The sequence below is a fragment of the Aegilops tauschii genome, unplaced genomic scaffold, assembly GCF_002575655.3.
Source record: "Aegilops tauschii subsp. strangulata cultivar AL8/78 unplaced genomic scaffold, Aet v6.0 ptg000933l_obj, whole genome shotgun sequence".
In the NCBI taxonomy this organism is placed as follows: domain Eukaryota; kingdom Viridiplantae; phylum Streptophyta; class Magnoliopsida; order Poales; family Poaceae; genus Aegilops; species Aegilops tauschii.
Genome location: NW_027333152.1, coordinates 2,501 through 26,418, shown reverse-complemented (window position 1 = coordinate 26,418; position 23,918 = coordinate 2,501). Strand labels below are relative to the sequence as shown.

Genomic DNA, 23,918 nt, shown 5'->3' with positions numbered 1-23,918 from the left:
ATCCACCTCTCCCCATATCCATGCTTTTCTTTTATCGTAATTTCACTTGGGTAGGCCAAGATAGTAAGGTTATACTCTATATCAGAGCAAATTTCCTTTTTTTATTCAAGATATTTAATTTAATACTTTTAAAAATTAAGCATGATTCTCCATAGAGATATGTACATAAAGGGGATCTTTGGATAATAATGCTGTTCGGACCTAAAGTTTACCTATACACGGATTAAGCATAAAGTCATACTATTTTATTATGCCATTGAAGGGGGGGGAGATAATACCGATTTAAGAGTAGTTCACTACTGCAATAAAAAAAAGAGAATTCTAGTTAACGGTTCCAATTTATTCTGAATTTTGCAGCCTGTGAATAGAAATCCACTTTTTCTTCTTTTTCATCTCAATAGAAAGAAATGGGAAGTTTTATTGTGTTAACAATGTATGTTTTAAGATAGAATCTATCGAGGAGAATAATAGAAACTGGATCAAAAAAAGCAGGAATAGATTTTTTGAAAAAGATTGGAAAAAGTAAGTAGAATTATATTCAAAATAAAAGGGGCTTTTCGTAAGAAAACGTGGATGAATACTTGCTGTTTCTAGATTTTTGATCGGATTTTTTGGCGGCATGGCCAAGCGGTAAGGCAGGGGACTGCAAATCCTTTATCCCCAGTTCAAATCTGGGTGCCGCCTGATCAATAAAATACTTAGGTTTTTTTATAGTGCTGATCGAATTCGATCAATTTTTACTTCGCATAAGTTCGGGCAAGAGAGTAACTGGGCCTGCCGATACTGGGTTTAGAGAAACCATACCATAGTTCTATCCTCAAACTAGGGTTAGGGTTTGTTTTGACGGTAGTGGCCAAAATGGTTATCAATAGGGGTGAGGTAGTGTTTCCTTATTCTTTTATTATATGAATTTGATTGGTTCTTAATTGAGATTCGATTTGATAATTTTAAAATACGAGGATAAGATGTCAGAAATCTTGTATCCAAAGAAAGGTCCCTAAGGGGCATTCTTTTTTTTTTCAATCTAAGATTCAAGAAGGGACTCCACGAAAGAATATCAAGACTTACTAATTATTATACATTTTTTTATCGTACATCTTATGTTACCTACATACACTAAAGTAAGGACTACTTAATTTTAATTCTAACGAGAATCAGATTAAATAGGTCGATCAAAATCAATTTAGGAGTTGTGTTATGGATAAAATCTCTTCCTCTTCATTCTTTCATAGAATGATACAAAGCAAGGCTGCAGGGTTTAGGTCAAAAATAAACATTAGGTAAGGTAGGTATCCAATAAATATTTATCTATCGTTAATTTTATGGTATAATTCGGGCGTCCTTTGCTTAAAAAAAAAAAAGAGTAACAAAAGGAATAAAAAATCTTCCTATTCCGCTTCTTCTATTCAGGACATCATTCCCGTACTCTTTCTTTTTTAAGGAAAAAAGGGCTATAGTATCGTATTTTTAATGCTCTCTAATTCTACCAGAATTCCTATAAGAATTTGTTAGGAGTAAATTCTTGAACTGATTGATCCATGGCCTTAGGGCGGAATCCTTTTTGACTCTGTACCCTTGATTCCACTATGATTATTGATCAATAGTAGAATAGAATAATCCCTTCATAGAAATAGGAGACATAATTTAGATGGATATAGTAAGTCTCGCTTGGGCCTGCTTTAATGGTAGTCTTTACATTTTCTCTTTTCACTAGTAGTATGGGGAAGGAGTGGACTCTAGGGATACTACTAATTGATTAAGTAATCAAATTGTTGTATCAATTCTTTTCATTAATGGATCATTTTGCATTAATCATTTTGTCAAACGTTATTCTTTAATCTTTTTCTTTAGTTTTGTTTCACTCCTGTAAGAAACTCTTGTATTGTAAGTTGTAATGTAAGAAAGAGCCATTATACCAATTCATAATTTCTACTAGAAATGACGAATGGTTAAAAAAAGTTCTATACATAAGAAAATTCGACTTTCTTCCACGGAACTATTCACGGCATATCACACATTTTCCATTTCCTTTTACTTTTACTATAGTCTATTCTTAATATTATTTTTCTTTCCTTCCATGGATTCTTTGGTCAAGATTTGTCTTAGATTTTTTTATTTTGACCTGATTGAAATTAAGTGGATGCAATGAAAAAAGAAATTGAATTAGACTACTTAACTATTTCAATCTACTAATCTATTCTATGTAGATTCAAAGATAATATAATAGAAAGAATCTAAAGTGTCGTAGAAAAAACTATATGTAGTTCTTTCTACCACACTTTAAGATTCCAACCAGATCCTTTCATTTAAGACTTGGATTTTTTTTTATTTAATCCTTTTTAATTTCTTCAATGATTAATTGGAATTCCAATTAATTATTTTGGCTGACTGTTTTTACATAAATAATAAGTAAAAAAGAAGTAGGAACTAGAATGAACAGTGCAGTAGCAATAAATGCGAGAATATTGACTTCCATAACCTCTTTATTTTTTATTTTCACAATAACTCGGGATGTAATCCCATGGAGAGGAAAAAGGGGTATCTTGTAAATTCAAGGGTAGGGCTTGCATTCTGATAATACTGAATCAATTCAATATTATGAATATCGGATCTATCAAATCAATTCATGGATGAGAGTTATATTTCACGGATGAGAGTTATATAGTATAACATAGGAAGATCCTCTATCCACACTAAGACCAAAATGGGTTTTTTGATTGGATTAGGAATTCCCTCTTTTTTAATCCTTTTCTACTTTTTCTTTTCTATATCTCTAACCCACGAGCTTTCTTAATCTTCTACTTTCTTAATCTTATACAATTTCCCTTCCTTTTTCTTATAGTTATACATACAATTATGTATGTATTATATGACCAACTTTCTATGGGTCACATAGACATCCAAATAAGCAGTAGAAGTGAGATGGGGAAAAGAGGTCTGAAATAAAAAGGGAATACGATTTATGTATGGATTCCGGTAAAATACCGGTACTCTATTCCATAAGAGTGGAATAGGAAATTAAGATGAGGATGGTATCATCATAAAGAAAGATAGAGTAATATAATATCCTAAATTCTACTAATCCACATATCGTATGTGTGTCTTTCTTTATCTTTATCGATCGGGAGTAGTGAAAAAAAATTCCTATATGCCTTCCCTCCCTCTTTAATGAGGGATGCAAAATAAAAAAGTGAAGTAAGGGTGCCCTGTGGGTATTTGATCTTGCTCCCTGCCCCTTTTTTTCATGGAAAAAAGGAAATATCAATTTCTCCATTCATTGAACCCTAGTTCGGGACTGACGGGGCTCGAACCCGCAGCTTCCGCCTTGACAGGGCGGTGCTCTGACCAATTGAACTACAATCCCCGCGGGGTGTATGGCATACCCATTCTTAAATAGAACCATAAGAAGATTCGATTCGTCTTTCGTACTCTAAGAAATAGACGAATCATATACTACATACCCACATATTATATTATACGTGGGTATAGTGAGAGTGACATAACTAGTATGTCGTGATTTTTTATCACTAAAAATGGATAATAATCCAGCCTTCAATAAGAAAAACTCTTTTGTTTGTAAGAAAGGAATGAGAGAGATATGGATTAGAAAAAAAAAATTTCCCTTTTTTCTTTATCTTTTATTTCTATAGATCAGACATTTTATTTTATGGAAGAAAAACAAAAGGATTTAGTTCATACTCACGAAGCCCTAGATTTTTGGTTTGGGCCGAGCTGGATTTGAACCAGCGTAGACATTGTCAACGAATTTACAGTCCGTCCCCATTAACCACTCGGGCATCGACCCAGGAAGAATTTATTCTAGGGTTTTTGCTAATCTATGATTAACCTCCTTTCATAATACTCCCTACCCCCAGGGGAAGTCGAATCCCCGCTGCCTCCTTGAAAGAGAGATGTCCTGAACCACTAGACGATAGGGGCATCACTAGACGATAGGGCCATATACAACCGCTCGTGATTATACTATAATCATAGTATGAGCAGTTTTTTGGAATTGTCAATATACTCGAAAAGTATAAATAGATCCAAAGCAAAGAGTTTTTCCAACTTTTCTGTTATGTTTTCATCTAGGATTTTTTTTAGTTGATCGTTATAGATTAATTCTCCGTGCTTCATTTAGTGTTCAGACCAAAAATGCATCCATCCCGCACTAAGTCATAAAATTCTCTAAAAATATAGAGAAAGTTTCAAAAACAAAGAACAAAAGTGAATCAATTTAGTAGAAAAGTACTCTATCAGATTCGAACCAACGACTTACGTCTTAGCACGAGATTACTCTACCACTAATTTAAAAAGCCCTTTATCGGATTTGAACCGATGACTTATGCCTTACCATGGCATTACTCTACCACTGAGTTAAAAGGGCTTTTTATTTAATTCAAAAATTAGCCACTTGGATTTCCCATTATGGGTCTACTGCATAATGTACATATTATATATATAATATATAGAGATAGAGAGAGAGACATTATGTAGAGATTGTATATGTATATATCGATATCTTGAGAGCTCAAAATAAAATTAATAAAAAAAAAACATACCCTACATAACATATCCAACTCTTCTTGGTTCAGGGTTTTCCGTTTCCGAAGACTAGTAAAATAGGCGGATTCTGGAACCCCAAGGATTCAACGGTATATGGATATGGAAAATATAAGATTTCCGATCCTAGCGGGAAAAGGCGGGGAACAGATACCCAATAGGATATAGGATCCTTGGGAGGAACTTTTGGTAATGGCCTTGATCCTCTATGCTATTTTTTATGTGTTCTTAGTTCTATTGAACTTTTTTCATTCTTTTAAACAAGAATCTAATAAACTAGAATTGAGTCAGTGGAAAAAAGGAGAGAGAGGAAAGTGTTAAATGGAGAGAGTCGACTAATCAGAGACTTTTAGGATCTTCTTTACATCAGGTAAATCTGTCGGCCCTGTCCGTTTTTTTCTTTAAGTTACGACTCTTTGCTGCTTACTTCTATCAAGCCATAGGGAAAGTCTATGATGAATTTGGAAAACTCATCTCACTCTTACTCTATGGCTCGGACTTAATGGGGGAAGAAAACATCTTCCATAATTTCTTTTTTGTTCAATTCTGGACAAAAAAGAAAAGGAAAAAGGAATTTATAGGGACAGTGTTACCCCCTATATCCCCTAGTTTATATTGTAGGAATAATAAAACAATTTAGCAGTCTGACACACTTACGTCCTTGCAAAGTAAATAATTATTATTGTAGTCGTAACCGTAGAATAGGATCCTAATCAAAATAAATACATTTGGTTCAGGCGCTATTAGCATGGTAAGAAAAGATTTTTTTTACAGACCAGAGGGGCTATCTAAATCCTAAAGTAAAGGCGAGCGATCGAAGTAGAAGTACCAACGGCTCAGTGTCATGAACCTTCTCCATCTGATTCAATAAGGGGGAATTAGCCTTCTTGTCAAATGGCTATCCTTGACAAAGGGTACCATTTATACCATAATCTACAATGTAGCGGGTATAGTTTAGTGGTAAAAGTGTGATTCGTTCTATATAATAACTGAATTTGAAATGATATACTTAAGGCATCCTTAAGTTTTTTATTTTTATATTCCGATGAAAACTTTAGTTCTTATAAAGGATTAAATCCTTTTCCTCTCAATAGCATATTGAGGAAGAATATACATTCTGGCGATTTGTATCCAAAGACTAATTTAAATTGCATCCAAAATAAAAATAGGATTATGAGTACAGAGTCGCGAAGCATAATTTTGCATTGGATTAAGTATTCCAATTTTGAAAATATGAGTAAAGGATCTATGGATGAAGATACAAAAAAGTTGATTTCCAATCGTAACTAAATCTTCTTAAAATAAGGAATAAGGAAGCCAAATAGCTAAAAAACGATAGTTTTGGTTTACTAGAACCATCCGCATATTGTTTAAGCTCGGTGGAAACCCAATTCTTTTCCTCAGGATCTCTTGAATGAAATTAGGGAACGAAGTAAGTAGATTAGATGGATTTAGATAGAATTTCTATCTCCTACTCTATAAGGATCATCTAGAAAGCGGAGAGCTTTGGTTCCATTCAAATAGAAAAGCTGACATAGATGTTAAGTGGTGAGAATATCCATAAAGGAGCCGAATGAAATCAAAATTTCATGTTCGGTTTTGAATTAGAGACGTTAAAAATAATCAACCAACGTCGACTATAACCCCTAGCCTTCCAAGCTAACGATGCGGGTTCGATTCCCGCTACCCGCTCCATTCTGTATAAAAGGAGTATTCTCTTTGTCTAGACATGTTAGAGGCTTGTATTCAAGCCTTTTTTGTCCACCAGTTTCTGGTACTCCAGAGCGGAGTAGAGCAGTTTGGTAGCTCACGAGGCTCATAACCTTGAGGTCACGGGTTCGATTCCCGTCTCCGCACTTAGCAGTCTGTATAAAAGGACTATTCTATTTCTCTAGATATGGTAGAGGGGCGTATCCAACCCTTTTTTATTCATTAGTTCCCGGCCCTAGAGGGCAAAATTGAGCAGTTTGCGAAGTCACTTGCCTTCAAAAAAAGAAGGCGCAAGGCTTCTCCCTACCCTGCAGAAAATAAAAATGAAACGAAAGGGACAGTCTACCTCTCTCTTCCCTTTAAAAAAAGTTTGCCCGTTGTTTGTCTCAGTTAATACCCAATTTTTGGAGCTCTGTTGGCGAGTTCTATTTCTGCCTCCGGAGCGCCCTCTTTTTTTGAGTGGGATGCAAAGGAAGGGTAAGATAGTAAGGGATACGGCACTAGACTAACACCTAATTAATACTTAATTTAATATAAGTAGTTAAACAGTTAACTAGACTAAACTTTTTATCATAGTACTTTGATAAATTAAGCGGGCGAGCGGCGGGAATCGAACCCGTATCTTCTCCTTGGCAAGGAGATATTTTACCATTGAACTACGCTCGCTACGGTATATATTTTATAGCGTATATCCGCCTGGGTCGACCTTCTATGTCTGGGTCGACCGTTTCATTTCATTTTCTATTATATTAGAGTTTTCCTTTTTTTATTATCTGTGAATGAATATTCTAATGGGAATGGAATTTCATAATACTGAAAGAGAAGAGCTAGCAATTCGGAACGCAAATTGCGTTTTAATACGTCTCACTATTCTAATTTTTTAGAAGAAATGGCCTTTATTATTTCTTTTTTATGGGGTTAATAAATATTAACCAAATTTAATTTAAGAAATGAGAGAATTCAGAATAGCTACGAGAAAGACTAGTCCAATCCATAACGATGTACCGGAAAATACAACATTTTTATTATTTGACCAACCATCAGGAGAAGCAAATACAAGGGGTACACTAATTACTAAGACTGAGGAAGTCGCAATTAATGCAAAAACAGCTAATTGGAAAGCAATAGTCATATTTCTAATCCTCCAAGCTACCATCAAATAAAGTTGACTACATATTTGATCCCTCACTTAAACCAAAATTGTAAAAAAATACAAGAAGTAGGAGGGGTTTAATCATGAATCCATTGATTCTTCTCTTTAATTCAAATTTATTACTTAAACCGCTTTTTTATTTGGATATGGGGGTGAGAAGAGATTATTTACTCTTTATTTCACAAGCGGGTATAGCGGATCCTGTATCCGTGTATACAGTATACAGAGATATATCGAAAAGGAACTTGTATCTGATATCTTTCTAGAGGCTAATAAATCTTTTTATTTTTTATATGGCTATGTTCTATTTGTAGGAGTAAAATAAGGATTAGGCTGTGGAGAGATGGCTGAGTGGTTGATAGCTCCGGTCTTGAAAACCGGTATAGTTCTAGGAACTATCGAGGGTTCGAATCCCTCTCTCTCCTTTTGCTTATTGAATACGTTTGTTTCTTTCATTTTTTTTTTTCTGTCCCTTATCTTTCTTTCATAAAAAGGAATGAATGGCTCGGCTAGATGGAATAACCGAGCCAGAACAGAAAAAAAGTAGAACAGGTATAAATAAGAAAATCTTAGTTAAGAGGGTTCATGTAAAGAACAGGTTCCAAATCACGATCGATTCCCTTTTCAAAACCTGCTGCAGCAGCTCGGGCTCTTCCTGCATGCCATAAATGGCCCACAAAAAAGAAGAATCCTAGAACAAAATGAGAAGTTGATAACCAACTTCTAGGAGAGACATAATTAACTGCATTGATCTCGGTAGCTACGCCACCCACGGAATTTAAAGAGCCTAAAGGAGCGTGGGTCATATATTCTGCTGAGCGTCGTTCTTGCCAAGGTTGTATGTCTTTTTTCAACCTACTCAAGTCCAAACCGTTGGGGCCCCTTAGAGGTTCTAACCATGGAGCACGAAGGTCCCAAAAACGCATAGTTTCCCCTCCAAAGATAACCTCCCCAGTTGGGGAACGCATTAGATATTTACCTAAACCTGTGGGTCCTTGAGCGGATCCCACATTAGCTCCAAGACGCTGGTCTCTAACTAGAAAAGTAAATGCTTGAGCTTGAGAAGCTTCTGGCCCGGTGGGTCCATAAAACTCACTCGGATAAGCTGTATTATTGAACCATACAAAACAACAAGCGATAAAACCAAAGACAGATAAAGCAGCTAAACTATAAGACAAGTAAGCTTCTCCAGACCATACAAATGCACGGCGAGCCCATGCGAAGGGTTTGGTTAAAATATGCCAAATTCCGCCAAATACACAAATAAAACCCAACCATACATGCCCACCAATTATATCTTCTAAATCATCTACACTAACAATCCACCCTTCTCCACCAAAAGGAGATTTTAGTAAATAACCAAATATAACACTGGGGCTAAGGGTCAAATTGGTAATTTTTCTTACATCTCCCCCCCCAGGGGCCCAGGTATCATATACACCGCCAAAATAAAGAGCCTTGAGTACTAGAAGAAAAGCACCTAGACCTAACAAAATTAAGTGAATACCCAAAATTGTAGTCATTTTATTTCTATCTTTCCAGACATAACCAAAGAATGGAAAAGATTCCTCAAGAGTCTCGGGTCCCAGAAGCGCGTGATAAATGCCACCGAAGCCTAAGACTGCGGAGGAAATTAGGTGAAGTACGCCAGATACAAAGTACGGAAAAGTATCTAGAACTTCCCCCCCTGGCCCTACTCCCCAACCTAGAGTAGCTAAGTGTGGAAGTAAAATCAACCCTTGTTCATACATGGGCTTTTCTGGTACGAAATGGGCCACTTCAAATAGGTTCATTGCTCCGGCCCAGAATACGATTAATCCGGCATGGGCTACATGAGCTCCAAGCAGTTTACCGGACAAATTGATAAGTCTGGCATTCCCAGCCCACCAAGCAAAGCCGGTGGTTTCTTGGTCACGACCAGCTAAAACGAAAGTTCCATTAAAGAGCGTTTCCACGTGGTAGAACCTCCTCAGGGAATATAAGATTTTCATGAGGCTGATCCTGAGCTGCCATCCACGCACGAATACCCTCGTTTAAAAGAATATTTTTGGTGTAGAAAGTCTCAAATTCAGGATCTTCCGCTGCACGGATTTCCTGGGAAACAAAGTCATAGGCACGTAAGTTCAGAGCCAAGCCAACTACGCCAATAGCACTCATCCATAAACCGGTGACGGGTACAAATAGCATAAAGAAATGTAACCAACGTTTATTGGAAAAAGCAACACCAAAGATTTGGGACCAAAAGCGGTTAGCAGTGACCATGGAATAAGTTTCTTCAGCTTGAGTTGGGTTAAAAGCACGGAAGGTATTTGCACCATCACCGTCCTCAAATAGAGTGTTTTCTACGGTCGCTCCATGAATAGCGCATAGCAGAGCCGCACCTAATACTCCGGCAACTCCCATCATATGAAATGGGTTCAACGTCCAATTATGAAATCCTTGGAAGAAAAGGATGAATCGAAATATCGCTGCTACGCCAAAACTCGGCGCAAAGAACCAACCAGATTGCCCCAGTGGATAAATAAGGAATACAGAAACAAAAACAGCAATTGGACCAGAGAATGAGATTGCATTATAAGGCCGCAATTGAACAGACCGAGCAAGTTCAAATTGGCGTAACATGAAACCTATTAGTGCAAAAGCCCCGTGGAGAGCTACAAAAGTCCATAGACCGCCTAATTGACACCAACGAGTAAAATCTCCTTGTGCTTCGGGCCCCCATAGTAGCAACAAAGAGTGTGCTAAACTATTGGCAGGGGTAGAAACTGCTGCGGTTAAGAAATTACAACCTTCCAAATAGGAACTAGCCAATCCATGGGTATACCAAGAAGTTACAAAAGTTGTCCCTGTAAACCAACCCCCTAAAGCGAAATAAGCACAAGGAAAGAGCAATAGGCCAGACCATCCTACAAAAACGAAACGGTCCCTTCGTAACCAGTCATCCATAGTATCAAATAGATCATTTTCTTCTTTAGGAATTCTACCAAGGGCTATAGTCATAGTGATCCTCCTATTCAATTACTTCAACCATTTCCGAGCACCTCATATCACTTTCCAAGGCATATGATAGTTTTATTATCTGTGGACGATTTCTTTGTCGTTCAATGCCCTTTTTCAATGGTCTCGAAGAGAGAAATTTCCCATTTTTATCTATGGAGTCACAGTCACAACCGAGGTCGTGGTAAATCCATGAATTTGATTCGATTTGTTTTTCTTATACTATTTGTTTTTCTTATACTATAGAAATAGAAATAAATTGTTTTTCTTATACTATAGAAAGAAATAAACCTTTGAATTCAGCATTATTCCAAGACTCCTATTTCAAAGTCTATCTTTTAAGGGAAAAATGAAAATAAAAGTAACCCTTCTTTTCCCATTCCCTCTCTATTGCATGGGTGGAAGAACTAAAATAGAGGATTCTGAAAAAAAAAATGGACCTTCGAAATCCAATTTTATGTGTAGCGCAAAGGAGTTGCGATTTCTTCTTATTCCTATAGAACATCTAGTAACAAGAATATGAAATCGTAAATAGCGAAAAATTCTTGTCTTGCGCGGTCTAAGTCTAAGGAAATAAAAAAAATTCGCTTATACAATTTCATCTACATCGAATTTATATATCAGAATAGCGGATAGAGGCATCATTAAAGGAGTCAGGTCTACTTACTTTATGCTTCTTTCCAATTTTATGGTGGATTTGATAAGAACCCTTTTTGCTTTCTTGATAAATAATCGACAAAAAAAGCGTTTTTTTTTATATAACCTGCTTGTTTTATTATAATTATAACAAGTCCTATATGGAAATGCCCGCTAAAGAGAAAATCTATTTGATTGTCTCTCGGCCAATATCGATTTTTAGAAAGAAAAAACAAGAATTTTCTTCTTTTTTTATTAACATTAAGAAAAAAGAATATAATTAAAATGGAATTGGCAATATAATTTTTATAGACTTTTGAAAGAAAAAAAGGGGGTTTTTTGCAACCGTTATTTCTTATTTCTTGCCTATATCATATCACGGAAACCTTTCGCTTTGGAACGTGGAGAGATGGCTGAGTGGACTAAAGCGGCGGATTGCTAATCCGTTGTACAATTTTTTTGTACCGAGGGTTCGAATCCCTCTCTTTCCGCTCCCTTGGATCATTTGGGACTTTCGAATTGGAAAGAATTCTGACCCCCGGATTTTCTCATAGATAAATGTACGAAACAAATCCAATAAGAAAAAAAAAAAACTGAATTTTTACTCCTCGCGTCCAGGATTCCGTCCTGGGTCATTAGATAAGAATCCAAAGATAAAGAGTGAAACAAAGAATATCACTACTGTATAAACAAAAAGTTTGAGAGTAAGCATTACATAATCTCCAAGATTTTTTTTTAAGGAATAGATTACCAGTTTTTCCTTACCACACGGATCCACTAGGATGGTTTTTTTTTTATACCTAAAAATGCAAAAAAGAATTCTTGAAAAAAATTGCAAGAATTCTTTTATAATAAGCACTCTTATCAATAGCAAAAATAGGGTTAGGTGGTTAGGTATTGTGTAGGTACCTTTAGGTACCTGCTCAACCTAGGTGCAGGGGAGTAGAAAGGCTGATCCAAATTTATTGCTGTAGCTACCCATTCAATGTAGAAGAATTTAAATTTTAGAATCGAAGGTTCATAATATAAAAATATAAAACTTCTCGGCTTTTACCCATTTTTAAATTTTTTTGGAATGAACACATCATTCAATTTGGCATACAGAGTACTAAAGATTTCATCGAAAACTTACAGCAGCTTGCCAAACAAAGGCTAATAGAAAAAAGAATAGAGGTATAACAGGCATAATATCCACGATTGGATTGAAAATAGCATAAGCTTCGGGTAATTTGGCAAAGAAAAAACTAGTAGGATAAAGAACAGAATTAAAACAGATACAGGTTAAACTAAGTATATTAGGCATAACAAGCATTTCATTCTTGTAGAGTAAATAATTGGATTTTTCTTGAGTTATTTTTTTAAGGGAAAGAAGGAAAAGGCAGATTCAAAATCTTTTTTCTTCGGACTTTCCCAAACACAAAATACCTCCTTGTATTTGCACTCTCAAATGAGAGTGGAATAAATTCGACTTTCATATAATATCTTAATAGAATTCCATGTAATGATCAATGCATTTTTTTGATTCTATATTATCCGCATGTGTAGAATACTAGCAAGAGAATATCCCTCCTTTTTTATGTAATTGAAATGGTATTGACGAATAACAAATAAACATACTAGTGTTTATTAGTGTCGCATAAAACCCGAAATGGGGCGTGGCCAAGTGGTAAGGCAGCGGGTTTTGGTCCCGTTACTCGGAGGTTCGAATCCTTCCGTCCCAGATTGTTTCTGATGAAACAAACGGTGAAATCATATAGTATTCCGTACGAGACAAAAGTTTATTAAAGAGAATAATGATATCTTATTCTTTCTCAGAAAACATAATAAAGTCTTAAGTCCAGTCAAATTGACTATCTTTATTTTCATGAAAAAATGGGATCTATCAAGCACATTCAGGATATGCCTCTACTATAAAATAAAATCACTTAGTCATATTTTTTTCTTCCTTTTGGTATTCGAGTTGAAGAAGTACGAGAATTCTATAACTACCAAAAACTTTCAATCTTTTCATTGGAATAGTTTATTTAGTTATTATAGTTAATTGTTTTTGGTACTGAAAAAATATATTACTACTAGAATTCTAATTCTAGTAATTAAATTAATTAAACTTTTTTGGAGGTTGATAGTTTATTTATTGAGGAAGAGTCAATCCTTCTTTTCTCACTTCAAGATTGATCATCTCGAGCCATCCGTTGAGGGTGGAAATTTAAGAATAAATAAGTTTTAAGCAAACTTGTTTAGTCGTCTTTTTCAAACTATGTTTCATTCATATGATAGAATTTTAATATGGGTTTAAATAAATTGGATCTTGGCGGAGGCTTCCCGGATAAATACTTACTTTCTTTTATCCATATTGCTCCATAGATAGCAAGTTTTAATTAGTATAAAAAAACTAAACCAATGACTATTCATGATTCCATCCATATTGGATCAATTCTCTATACCACTTTGCAATGAAAAGAGGAATGTTTGTTATGGTAAAACTTCGTTTAAAACGATGTGGTAGAAAGCAACGTGCGACTTGAAGGACATGATCGATTGTGGATTTTTCTATCCATCATTTTCCATAGTAATGAAAATGCTCTTGGCTCGACATAGCCTGTTCTATTCGTTCCGAACCAAATTTGCGCTGGGTTTAAGTAACATAGTACACGATGGAGCTCGAGAGGACAGAATTTTTTTTATCAAGGGAAAGAATCTAGGGTTAGTGAAAACTAATAAATTAGGCCAACTTTGTCAGTCTATCCTTAATATAGAAATAAATCGAAAGGTTAAAATAAGAATAAAGTCCAATAAAAGTATATCAGAATCAATCCCTCTTATTAGATTTCTATAGAAGAGATAAATGCTTTATCGAAGGAAATAAGAAAAAAGGGTATGTTGCTACTCTTTTGAAAGAAAAAAATAGGAATTCCCGAAGTAATGTCTAAACCCAAGGATTTCACAAATCAAAGATAAAGGATTCCAGAACAAGTAAACACAATTTTCAATTGTCTCAACAACAGAGTTGGATCAGAATAAGGAATAAAAGTCAATTCGTTCGAAATGAGACAAAGAAAAGAGTTTAAAGACGACTCAAAAATTTTGGAAGGATTTTGCCTTCGAAGTTTGTCAGGCAAAATTAGCCCACTTGAGTCATGAGTATAAATGAAATTTGTTTTTTCTGTAAGGAAATTAATGCACGTCATAGTCTAATTTCTATTATTATCGACAGAAATTCGAATCATTTTCTCGAGCCGTATGAGGAGAAAACCTCCTATACGTTTCTAGGGGGGGGCGTTGTTTATCTACATCTATCCCAATAAGCTGTCTATCGAATCGTTGCAATTGATGTTCGATCTCGAAGAGAAGGAAGAGATCTTCAAAAAGTAGGTTTTTATGATCCGATAAAGAATCAAACTTGTTTAAATGTTCCAGCTATTCTCTATTTCCTTGAAAAGGGTGCTCAACCAACAAGAACTGTTTATGATATTTTAAGGAAGGCGGAATTCTTTAAAGAAAAAGAAAGAACTTTGAGTTAATTGAAGAACTAAATGAATCAAAAAGTAGGATAGGAGAAGATTATTAGTATTCCTAGTTGTCTAATTATTTAGACACAATTTACCTCTTTTTTAATCCTATTTGGATTTATATTATATCGTGCCAATTCAACATAAGCCCCTATTTTATTTACTTTTTCTATCTAATTTGTTTTCTTACCATTGTATTTCCATTGACAAAGGTCTATTGAACAAATAGAATTTGTAGATAGATGGGTCTCTTTATCCTCACTCCATATTCAATTTTTCCGCCTACACTTCGCTCAAATGATAAGGGTGTTCCTCTTGCATGTATTCTCATACAATATAATATATATTTTTTTTTAATAAAAATCGCTAAAAATAAGGAGAATTTGGCCATCGTGATTAGGGTCGCTCTTTTTTTAACTTTACTTTAGTGGAATTTAACCGGACCTGTTCGTTTTGGCATTTGAGTGTTTTTCATGGTCGATAAAAAAATCTTTTGATGTCTTGCTAGTTCAATGTTTTGACAGAAGCGCGCGGTGTAATTCCATTGATTTTTGGATTTCGATCGTATCTAAGATCCTTTTTTTATCTGGGTTGCTAACTCAATGGTAGAGTACTCGGCTTTTAAGTGCGACTATGATCTTTTACACATTTGGATGAAACAACAAATTCGTCCAGACTCTTGGTAGAGTCTAGAAGACCACGACTGATCCTCAAAGGTAATGAATGGAAAAAATAGCATGTCGTAATAAAATCAATCTTTTTTGAATGGAATCCAAAATTACGATTTTCTGGGTCTAATGAATAAATGGATAGAGCCTGGCTCCAATTCTGGTAAAATAAAAAGCAACGAGCTGAACTTCCTAATTGGAATGATTCCCCGCTCTAATTAGACGTTAAAAATAGATTAGTGCCGGATGCGGGGAAAGGTTGGGTTTTCCTATGAGTGGACCCTTTATTTTTTCTTTTTTTTTTAGAAATCCTAATTATTCTTGATTATGGATTGAATAAGGGATGTTATGGATTGAATGTGTAAAAGAAGCAGTATATTGATAAAGAGGCTGTATTCCAAAGTCAAAAGAGCGATTGGCCTGCAAAAATAAAAAACTTGTTCTGTTCTTTTTTTTTAATTAGAACAAACATAAACTAATTGGGTAGAAAAGGAGCAGAAAAAGATCTGTGGATTAGACTCCCTTTCTTTCCAGGGTTTGTATTAAAAATGCAACACCCTGTTCTGACCATATTGCACTATGTATCATCATTCGATAAACCGAGAAATGCTTCTTCTCTCTGATTCAAGTAGAAATACAAATGGAAAAATTCGAAGGGTATTCAGAAAAACATAAATCTCGTCAACAATACTTTGTCTACCCACTTCTCTTTCAGGAATTATTTATGCATTTGCCCACCATTATGGATTAAATGGTTCTGAACCTGTGGAAATAGTTGTTAGTTGTAATAACAAGAAATTTAGTTCACTACTTGTGAAACGTTTAATTATTCGAATGTATCAGCAGAATTTTTTGGATAACTCGGTTAATCATCCTAACCAAGATCGATTATTGGATTACAAAAATTATTTTTATTCTGAGTTTTATTCTCAGATTCTATCTGAAGGGTTTGCGATCGTTGTGGAAATCCCATTCTCGCTACGGGAATTATTTTGTCCGAAAGAAAAAGAAATACCAAAGTTTCAGAATTTACGCTCTATTCATTCAATATTTCCCTTTTTAGAAGACAAATTTTTGCATTTGGATTATCTATCACATATAGAAATACCCTATCCTATCCATTTGGAAATCCTGGTTCAACTCCTTCAATACCGTATCCAAGATGTTCCATCTTTGCATTTATTGCGATTCTTTCTCAACTATTATTCGAATTGGAATAGTTTTATTACTTCAATGAAATCCATTTTTTATTTTCAAAAAGAAAATAAAAGACTGTTTCGATTCCTATATAACTCTTATGTATCAGAATATGAATTTTTTTTGTTGTTTCTTCGTAAACAATCTTCTTGCTTACCATTAGCATCTTCTGGAACTTTTCTGGAACGAATCCACTTTTCTAGGAAGATGGAACATTTTGGGATAATGTACCCTGGTTTTTCTCGGAAAACCCTATGGTTCTTTATGGATCCTCTTATGCATTATGTTCGATATCAAGGAAAGGCAATTCTTGCATCAAAAGGCACTTTTTTTTTGAAGAAGAAATGGAAATGCTACCTTATCAATTTCTGGCAATATTATTTCTGTTTTTGGACTCAGCCGCGAAGAATCCATATAAACCAATTAGCAAACTCTTGCTTCGATTTTATGGGGTACCTTTCAAGTGTACCAAAAAGTTCTTTGTTAGTAAGGAATCAAATGCTGGAGAAGTCATTTCTAATAGATACTCGAATGAAAAAATTCGATACCATAGTCCCCGCTACTCTCCTCATAGGATACTTATCAAAAGCTCAATTTTGTACTGGATCGGGGCATCCTATTAGTAAACCCATTTGGACAGATTTATCAGATTGGGATATTCTTGATCGATTTGGTCGGATATGTAGAAATCTTTTTCATTATCATAGTGGATCTTCGAAAAAACGGACTTTGTATCGACTAAAGTATATACTTCGACTTTCATGCGCTAGAACTTTAGCTCGGAAACATAAAAGCACGGTACGAACTTTTATGCAACGATTGGGTTCGGCATTTTTAGAAGAATTTTTTATGGAAGAAGAGCAAGTTTTTTCTTTGATGTTCACCAAAACAACTCTTTTTTCTTTCTGTGGATCACACACTGAGCGTATTTGGTATTTGGATATTATACGTATCAATGACCTGGTCAACCCTCTTAATTAATCATTAGACGAAATTAAGAAACAGGAAAGGGTTGATAAATGATCAAGAAAAAACTTTTCTATTTTTCATTCTGAAATGTTCTTTTTATTATAATAAAGAGTAGGTGAATCAAGTTACTAATTAAAAAAATTAGTAGAACTTCCTCTTTGGAATAGAAATTGGCTATTTCTACATAGGGAAAGTCGTGTGCAATGAAAAATGCAAGCACGATTTGGGGAGGGATTTTTCTCTATTGTAACAAGGAAGAATTATCTACTCCATCCGACTAGTTCCGGGTTCGAGTCCCGGGCAACCCATATAGAAAAGACTCATCAAAGTTAAAAACTTTGACTCACTTCATTTACAAATACAAAATTATTGGTTTGGTTAATTTAGTTATATGGATAGCTAATCTTTGGGCTGACTTGGTTGACATTGGTATATAGTCTATGTTATACTGTTAAATAACAAGCCTTCTATTATCTATATTCTAGTTAATACGTGTGCTTGGGAGTCCTTGCAATTTGAATAAACCAAGATCTTACCATGACTGCAATTTTAGAGAGACGCGAAAGTACAAGCCTGTGGGGTCGCTTCTGCAACTGGATAACTAGCACTGAAAATCGTCTTTACATCGGATGGTTCGGTGTTTTGATGATCCCTACCTTATTGACCGCAACTTCTGTATTTATTATCGCCTTCATCGCTGCCCCTCCAGTAGATATTGATGGTATTCGTGAGCCTGTTTCTGGTTCTTTACTTTATGGAAACAATATTATCTCTGGTGCTATTATCCCTACTTCTGCGGCGATCGGATTGCACTTTTACCCAATTTGGGAAGCTGCATCTGTTGATGAGTGGTTATACAATGGTGGTCCTTATGAGCTAATTGTTCTACACTTCTTACTTGGTGTAGCTTGTTATATGGGTCGTGAGTGGGAACTTAGTTTCCGTCTGGGTATGCGTCCTTGGATTGCTGTTGCATATTCAGCTCCTGTTGCAGCTGCTACTGCTGTTTTCTTGATTTACCCTATTGGTCAAGGAAGCTTTTCTGATGGTATGCCTTTAGGAATCTCTGGTACTTTCAACTTTATGATTGTATTCCAGGCAGAGCACAACATCCTTATGCATCCATTCCACATGTTAGGTGTAGCTGGTGTATTCGGCGGTTCCCTATTCAGTGCTATGCATGGTTCCTTGGTAACCTCTAGTTTGATCAGGGAAACTACTGAAAATGAATCTGCTAATGAGGGTTACAAATTTGGTCAAGAGGAAGAAACTTATAATATTGTGGCTGCTCATGGTTATTTTGGCCGATTAATCTTCCAATATGCTAGTTTCAACAACTCTCGTTCTTTACACTTCTTCTTGGCTGCTTGGCCTGTAGTAGGAATCTGGTTCACTGCTTTAGGTATTAGTACTATGGCTTTCAACCTAAATGGTTTCAATTTCAACCAATCTGTAGTTGATAGTCAAGGTCGCGTTATTAATACTTGGGCTGATATCATCAACCGTGCTAACCTTGGTATGGAAGTAATGCACGAACGTAATGCTCACAACTTCCCTCTAGACTTAGCTGCTGTTGAAGTTCCATCTATTAATGGATAAGGTTTTTCTGCTAACATATAAGAATTTTTGAAGAAAGAAAAGACAGAAATACCCAATATCTTGTTCTAGCAAGATATTGGGTATTTCTGTCTTTATTTTGAATCTTTTTTTTCTTCTTAATCTTTCTATTCAGAATTCAGTTAACGACGAGATTTAGTATCCTTTCTTGCATTTTCATAACTCGTGAAATGCCGAGTAGGCACGAATTCCCCCAATTTGCGACCTACCATAGGATTTGTTATGTAAATAGGTATATGTTCCTTTCCATTATGAATCGCGATTGTATGGCCAACCATTGTGGGTAGAATGCTAGATGCCCGGGACCACGTTACTATTGTTTCTTTCTCCTCCTTCATATTGACCTTTTCTATCTTTGCCAATAAATGATGAGCTACAAAAGGATTCGTTTTTTTTCGTGTCACAGCTGATTACTCCTTTTTTCCTTTTTAAAGAGTGGCATTCTATGTCCAATATCTCGATCGAAGTACGGAGGTCAGAATAAATAGAATAATGATCAATGGAAAAAAGCAAAAAATCCTTTAGCTGGATAAGGGGCGGATGTAGCCAAGTGGATCAAGGCAGTGGATTGTGAATCCACCATGCGCGGGTTCAATTCCCGTCGTTCGCCCATCGCATTATTGCAAATTCCAAAAATGCAATTTTCCATATTCCTAGTTACGTATTTACTTACGGCGACGAAGAATAAAACTATCGCTATATTTTTTCCTTTTCCTAGTTCTTCTTCCAAGCGCAGGATAACCCCAAGGGGTTGTGGGTTTTTTTTCTACCAATGGGAGCTTTCCCTTCACCGCCCCCATGGGGGTGGTCCACAGGGTTCATAACTACCCCTCTTACTACGGGGCGTTTACCTAGCCAACACTTAGATCCGGCTCTACCCAAACTTTTTTGGTTCACCCCAACATTACCCACTTGTCCGACTGTTGCTAAGCAGTTTTGGGATACTAAACGGACCTCCCCAGATGGTAATCTTAAAGTGGCCGATTTACCCTCTTTTGCAATGAGTTTCGCTACAGCACCTGCTGCTCTAGCTAATTGCCCACCCCTTCCACGTGTGATTTCTATGTTATGCATGGCCGTGCCTAAGGGCATATCGGTTGAAGTAGATTCTTCTTTTCTCTCAAAAAACCCCTTCCCAAACTGTACAAGCTTCTTCCAAAGCATACGGCTTTCTAGATGTATATGACGATCTCTAGACAGATGGATCTTATATGAATCATATGATGAAGTACCACATGAGTGGATATATAGGAAAGGAATCCAAATCTGCCGAATCGCTCATGTTATGATCTTCTACATCCAGGTCTCTGCGTTCCGTCATCTGGCTTATGTTCTTCATGTAGCATTCAGATCGAATGACTCTATGAAATTACGTCGATACTTCCACATATTATGGGTAACGTAGGAGACATCCCTATTTTCCCCCGGGGGTCTTAATTACCACTGCTTAGCTTTCAATTTGCCTCTGACCATCAAATTAAATGTGAATAACCCGTCCTCCTCTCTTTGAAACAAGGGGCGCTTCCGGTTCTGTGCGTGCTTCAAACAATTTTGTCTTCTCCATATTACCATATCTCTAGAGCCAATAATTTTCTATGAGGAACTACTGAACTCAATCACTTGCTGCCGTTACTCAACAGTTTTCTGTTGAGGTCTATCCCGTAGAGGTAGTCAAATTGGATCAGTGATCGATTTCTAGGTTTCGTCGTAAACCTAATTGGTTACTTCCAATTACGTAAATCAATAGTTCAAACCGCACTCAAAGGTAGGGCATTTCCCATTGATATAGGAACTTTTGTACCAGAAACAATAGTATCTCCAATTATAGCCCCTCTGGGATGTAAAATATATCTCTTCTCACCATCCCCATAGTGTATGAGACAAATGTATGCATTTCGATTAGGGTCGTATTCTATGGTTACGATTCTACCAGATATGTCTTTTTGATTCCGTCGAAAATCTATTTTACGGTATAGGCGCTTATGACCTCCCCCTCTATGCCTTGCGGTAATGATTCCTCTGGAATTACGACCTTTACCACAACGGTGCCGTCCATGGATCAAATTATTTCGTGGATTGGATTTCACTTGCCTGTCTACGGTTCCCTTGCGTGTGCTCGGGATAGGTGTTTTGTATAAATGTTTCGCCGTATTATTAAGTATTCTCCTTTAGTTTTTTTCTCTATCTAGAAGTGGAATAGAATAACCCGGTTGAAGGGTAATGATCATACGTCTGTAATGCATTGTATGGCCCAGAATAGGTCCTATTCTTCTACCTTTTCCAGGTAGTCGATGGCTATTCACAGCTACCACCTTAACACCAAAGAAGAGTTCGACCCAATGCTTTATTTCTGTCTTAGTGAATCCCGATTCGACATTAAAAGTATATTGATTCTTTCCCAATAAACGAAGACTTTTTTCTGTAAATACTGCGTATTTGATTCCATCCATAAATCGACTTTCCCTCCTATGCTCTGAGTTCCAGTATCGATAAGAATTCGAGTTCTTATTGTTCTTATGTTATGGTATGAATATACCATACCAATTCGTTATGTATGGATGATGGATGAGATTCCATGGATAGAGAGCCAGTTCCAATAGACTTATGGAATGTTCCCGTTCGTGTGCATCCAGCAGGAATTGAACCCGCAAATTTACCAATTATGAGTTGGGCGCTTTAACCATTCAGCCATGGATGCTTAACAGGGATCATCGTACATCGTAAATAACCAATTTTCATATAGAAAGACATATCATAGAAAAATGAAATCGAAAATATTCCGAGATGGCAAATATTCGGAGATGACTATGAAAACACCTCTCTGGATCCTCGAATTGAAAGAGAGATTGAGAGGGATCAAGAATCCTAATTCTCGCTATTTGGAATGGATCCAATTCTATTGAGTCTGACTCATAGTGATCATTTCTCTTTAGCAAAGAATGACCTTGGTTATCAAAGGATTGAACAACCGGGATCCATTTACTTATGATACCTAGTTGGCATTGATAACAAGGATCTAATGAATTATGAGTTTAATAGATCCTCTTTAGCAGAAAGACGTATATTCCTTGCTCATTATCAGACAATCACTTATTCCCAAACCTCGTGTGGGACTAATCGTTTTCATTTACCATCTCATGGAAAACCCTTTTCGTTCCGCTTAGCCCTATCGGGTATTTTAGTGATAGGTTCTGTAGGAACTGGACGATCCTATTTGGTCAAATACCTAACGAAAAATTACGATTTTCCTTTCATTAAGGTACGAGGGCTTCTTATTCCACAAGAACGAAAGCACCTTTTCATTCTTTCATATACTAGGGGTTTTTACTTGGAAAAGACAATGTTCCATACTAAAGGATTCGGGTCCATAACCACGAGTTCCAGTGCACTAGATCTTGTAGCACTTAGCAACGAAGCCCTATCCATTAGTATTCCACATAAGAAATCCATTCTAGAAAAAAATACAATTAGATTAGCTCTTCATAGACAAACTTGGGGTTTGCGAGCCAAGGTAAGATCGGCTCGGGATCATGGGACCCTTTTCTATCAGATAGGAGGGGCTCTTGTACAAAATAGACTTACTAAGTAATAACCCCATAGAATCTATCTATATAAAGATAAAGAGGCAATCGTGTCAGGAAGCGGGTTTTTCTTTGGCCAAAAGGTACTTCGAACTTGGAACGAGCATGAAGAGATTAACGAGACTTCTTTCTCTTTTGAGTTTTTCTGGCGGACCTGCCGCGCAAGATCTTTGGTCTTCCCCTGGAACCGATGAAAAAAAGTGGATCGCTTCTTATGTACTCGCTCAGAATGATTCTTCTCTATCTATAGTTCATGGCCTATTAGAAGTAGAAGGTGCTCTGGTGCAATCCTTACCGACAGAAAAAGATTGCAGTCAGGTTGATAATAGTCGAGTGACATTACTTCGTCGGTCCGAACTAAGGAATCTGTTAGAAATGTTTTGAAATGGATATTGTTCTCTCTTTGATCAGGGATTGCTATATGAAAAGAAGTGGAGTTTGAAAAAGGGAACGGAATGCTCAAACCGGAACTGCTAGAGGAACGAATTTTCAATAGCATAACTTGGGCTCCTAGAATATGGCGCCCTTGGGACAATCTATTTGATTGCAGGGTTTTGTTCCGAAGCAAAGATATCCGCGGAGGCCGGTTCGTTCGTCCTATTCTGATATTCAGGACCAAGAGGTACTGGATTCTCTTTCGGATAGGCCCTGAAAGGAGAAGAAAGGCTGAAATGCCAACGGACCTCTGTCTATTCTCTAATTCACCCGATCCGATAGTACCCGTTTTTGGAACGTCCAGTGCCAAAGTCACTGAATGGGTAAGTCACCAATCCAATCCCTTTGACAAATCGGATGTCATATTAGATATCATATTCTATATATATAGAAATATCATAGATAGAATAGACATATAGAATTTTTGGTCGGCAAATTCGAAGGAATCATTGAGTGAAAAAGGAGCAAAGAATGACAAAAGACGAGACTCTACTAGTCTTCACTCTTGTGGTTTCCTCTTCCTCGGTTTCTGTTTTCTTATTCGGGATCTTGCTTTTCATGGTTCTCATCTCTGCAACTCGCGATTTTCGCGAGAGAACCAAATCCAAGTTGGTGAAGATCATGATTTGGGCTGGCACGGGGATCGTTTGATCGATTTCCTTGATTTGATCGCTACTTAATGGGCGTGCGCTCAAAGGATACAAACAGGGATTCGCAAACAAAAAGGGGAATTCGTAGTCACTTTTTCCTGTCGCGTAAAAAAAAAGTCTTTACGCGAGAGCAATAGAGGTTGGGATACATCTATCTCTTCTGAGCAACCTCTTTTGGATTCTTAAGACCACCCTTGCAGTAGGATACCATCTGCTTTGGGTTCTTTATTATCTCC

The 23,918-nt window shown here is 36.4% G+C and overlaps 7 non-coding genes across 7 annotated transcripts; 3 read left to right on the top strand and 4 right to left on the bottom strand.

Moving 5' to 3' along the window:
• The first annotated feature begins 613 nt into the window (after positions 1–613).
• TRNAC-GCA (transfer RNA cysteine (anticodon GCA)) lies at positions 614–684 on the top strand. Its single transcript has one exon. It is a non-coding gene; the product is annotated as a tRNA-Cys (tRNA).
• Positions 685–3,290: 2,606 nt separating this feature from the next.
• TRNAD-GUC (transfer RNA aspartic acid (anticodon GUC)) lies at positions 3,291–3,364 on the bottom strand. Its single transcript has one exon. It is a non-coding gene; the product is annotated as a tRNA-Asp (tRNA).
• Positions 3,365–3,723: 359 nt separating this feature from the next.
• Positions 3,724–3,805, bottom strand: TRNAY-GUA (transfer RNA tyrosine (anticodon GUA)). The gene has a single exon. It is a non-coding gene; the product is annotated as a tRNA-Tyr (tRNA).
• Positions 3,806–4,312: 507 nt separating this feature from the next.
• TRNAT-GGU (transfer RNA threonine (anticodon GGU)) lies at positions 4,313–4,384 on the bottom strand. The gene has a single exon. It is a non-coding gene; the product is annotated as a tRNA-Thr (tRNA).
• Positions 4,385–6,865: 2,481 nt separating this feature from the next.
• On the bottom strand, positions 6,866–6,936 carry TRNAG-GCC (transfer RNA glycine (anticodon GCC)). Its single transcript has one exon. It is a non-coding gene; the product is annotated as a tRNA-Gly (tRNA).
• An 824-nt stretch (positions 6,937–7,760) lies between these two features.
• TRNAS-UGA (transfer RNA serine (anticodon UGA)) lies at positions 7,761–7,848 on the top strand. The gene has a single exon. It is a non-coding gene; the product is annotated as a tRNA-Ser (tRNA).
• Positions 7,849–11,459: 3,611 nt separating this feature from the next.
• On the top strand, positions 11,460–11,547 carry TRNAS-GCU (transfer RNA serine (anticodon GCU)). Its single transcript has one exon. It is a non-coding gene; the product is annotated as a tRNA-Ser (tRNA).
• The last annotated feature ends 12,371 nt before the right edge of the window (positions 11,548–23,918 follow it).